The following is a 3,477-nucleotide window of genomic DNA, read 5'->3' as shown; positions in this document are numbered from 1 at the left end:
TAATTATTATTTTTTTGCCCAAACACAGTGCTTACATTCAGGTCTTGGCATCTCTGCCACAGCCAACCCTAGGATCCTAGGACCCTAGTTCAAATCTTGGGGCTGGCAAAAAAAAAAGGGAAGCATAAAACTGAGAAGTTCAAGAGGTGGTTTTTTACTTTTTTCCCCTTTGTATTGTGACCATCCTGGATGTAAATGACAAGGCAAGAAAGAGTACTTGACTTTGCATTGCTGATGTTTGGCGGACTATTAAAGAAGCCATAGCCAAAACTGTCAGCTTAGGTCTGGAGGTCGAATCGTGGGATTGCCACTAATGAATGGCAGAGATTCTAAAATCCCATTCCCATGTACAGCTATACAAATGGAATGTTATAAAAGTAACAACTAAATTAGTAGTTAGTGTTTAATTATATTATAAAATTATTCACAACATTTATAATACAATGACTAATTTTCAATTAATAATTTATTATGTATTCAATCATGATCCTTAAAAAAGGAAGGAATAATTTAATTCCCAGTAATCAATACTAATATCGTATATGTAATTTCATAGTATACAGACATCTCTCTCTTATTTCATGCATCTACAGCTATCTATCTATCTATTTATCGATCGATCTATCTATCTATCGATCTATCTATCTGTCTATCTATATCTCTGAAGAGATATGTATCTATAGATAGATAGATAGAGATATATCTATATCTCTGGAGACATTTAGATAGATAGATAGATAGATAGATAGATAGATAGATAGATAGATAGATAGATAGATAGAGATATATCTCTATCTCTATCTCTATCTCTCTCTATCAGCCACTACTATGGCTTGTTCCCAGGTCCTCAGAACTGGCTGGAAGCTCAGTTTGCCAAAGGCTTTTGTTCTACAACTGACCCTTTCATGAATTGGGCATTGTGGGCTGTGAGTTCAAATCCCAGCATGGCCAAAATTTTATATGTTGAGTCAGAAGCCAATTTTGACACATTTTTTCCTTGTCTGTGAAAGTCTTGGGTCTCAGTATGATGTATAATCCATATGCAAATAGATTCATGTGATAAGATGTAATATATGAAATAGATGCTATATATGTAATATTACTAAATAAAATAAAAATAAGGGTAATGAATGTCATAAGTTTTAAACCCATGCACGTAAATAGATCTCATATATAGATATTATTTTTTTCAGTACTGGGGCTTGAAATTGGGCCCTAGAAATTCTTGCTGAAATTCTTGTCTTCAATGACGGTGAGCCTACTCTCCCCCATAGTACCACAGATTTACCCAGACCCTGAGTTCAAATCCCAGGCCTGCCAGAAAAACAGTGCAAATTCCAAGCCAGTGCCTTAATATTTTCTTGGCCATGCCTGGGGCTTGAACTCAGCTCGTGCAACTCTGTTTCAGTTTTGATCATCCTAGGCTGCTATGCAGCCTCTGGACCCACAGCCCATCCTGAGATCCTAGGAGCTGAGTTCAAATCTTGGGACCATAAAAAAAGTAGAAGTTCTAGGAAGATGGCTCAGTAAACAGGGCTTGCCTTGCATCTATAAGGCCCTGGGTTAGATTCCTCAGCACCACATAAGTAGAAAAAACTGGAAGTAGTCTTATGGCTCAAGTGGTAGAGCGATAGCCTTGAGCTGAAGAGTTGAGGCACAGCACCCAGACCCAGAGTTCTGGCCCCAAAACTGAAAACAAAGGAGAAGGATAAAACTGGGAAGTTCCAGAAGGCGGTTTTATATGTTTTTTTCTTTGCATTGCAACCATTCTGGTTCTAAATGACAGGGCCTGGAAAGTGTACATGACCTTGCACTGCTGAAGTTTGGTGGGCTATCAGGGAAGCCATAGCCAAAATCAACAACCTAGGCCCGGGTGTGAATCCCAGGACTGCCACCTATGAATGGCGGGAGAGCCTAAGATATGCATTCTGATATATATCCATACAAATGGAATGTTGCAAAGTAATAATTACATTAGTATTTAGTGTATGATTATATTATAAAATTATGCACAATAATTATAGTATATTGACTAATTTTCAATTAATACTTTATTATGTATTCAACCATAATACTTAAATAAAGGAAGGAATAATTTCTTGATAATTGGGAGTAATATAGTATATATAATTAATTACTATACAGACATCCCTGTCTTGTTTTATACATACATATATATACTTATATATGTATGTGTATATATGTGTGTGTGTGTGTGTGTGTGTGTGTGTGTGTGTGTGTGTGTGTGTGTAACAATCTACATATCTATTTCTACACTTGTCATTCCTGGGGCTCTGTGGTAGAGTGCTTGCCCAGTATGTATGAAGCCCTGGGATCCATTCCACAATATCACATGCACAGAATAAACCACAAGTAGTGCTGCCATTCAAGAAGTGGAGCATTGGTGTTGAGCATGGAAGCTTAAGGACTGTGTTTAGGCCCTTACTCAGGCCCCAGGACTGGCACCAAAAACAAGTTAGAATATTCTGACTGCAAGTATAGAAGGCCAGGATTTCAAATACCTCATCACAGAGCAAGCTGGGAGTCTGAAGCCAATGGATGCCACCTAACATGACTTAGCCAGAGGCCAACAGCTGCAACCCAGCACCATGGAACCAGATGCTGCTGGCTCACCCCTTGCTGCTTGCGGAATGAGATCAGACACTGGTGGGTTGAAAACTCAGCCCTGACAGGAAGTCTGCAAGGCTCTGAGCTGTGCCTCAAAATGGTAGAGCTCTAGCCTTGAGGAAAAGTTCTTCGGACAGTACCTCCAACCTATGAGTGAAATCCCCGAGGCTGATGATACTCCCCACAAAAAAATACCCCCCTAAACCATAAGATGTGAACTTGTGTGGTTTGTGACGTGTATGTGAAAGAGTGGTGATACTGATGAAAGCACCTTAAATCTAATGACAGTTTATATGATACAGCAATGTGAAGAAACCTTCCTGGGGTGCTTGGTCCTCAGTCCTTCATGGGGTTCTGGATCATTCATGGGGTACTGTGTGCTGAGTCATTCACGGGGTGCTATGTGCTGAGTCCTTCACGAGTAGTATTCATGCATCTGGTCCTTATAAGAGCTACACAAGTAAGATGATTGTGCAGATGAGAAAGTTGAGGCTCAGATATATCCCCAGGGCAGGGCCAAATTTATGTATATATTTAGCTCTAGTGACTTGTCTCCTGCAGACAATTGTTTTGGTTTAATTTTCACCATCATGAACCTTGAACTCACAGCCTAGGTGTTGAATTTCTTCTTGGGCTCATGGCTAAAGTTCTACCATGCTGAGCCAAGGACCTCCTTGCAGCAAAGTGCAGGGCTTAAGTGTCTTTAGCTGAGGTCTATCATCCTGGCTGCTTAAGAAGCTGAAGATCTTGGTTCAAAGCAATTTCAGATCATGGTCCAAAGCCAGCCCTGGCAGGAAATTCCTTGAGATGGTTATCTCCAAAAACCACCAGCAAGCCTGAAGGGGCCCT

This window comes from Dipodomys merriami, unplaced genomic scaffold, assembly GCF_024711535.1.
Source record: "Dipodomys merriami isolate MVZ:Mamm:240054 unplaced genomic scaffold, mDipMer1.0.p SCAF_246, whole genome shotgun sequence".
NCBI lineage: Eukaryota > Metazoa > Chordata > Mammalia > Rodentia > Heteromyidae > Dipodomys > Dipodomys merriami.
This window is presented reverse-complemented; position numbering follows the sequence as displayed.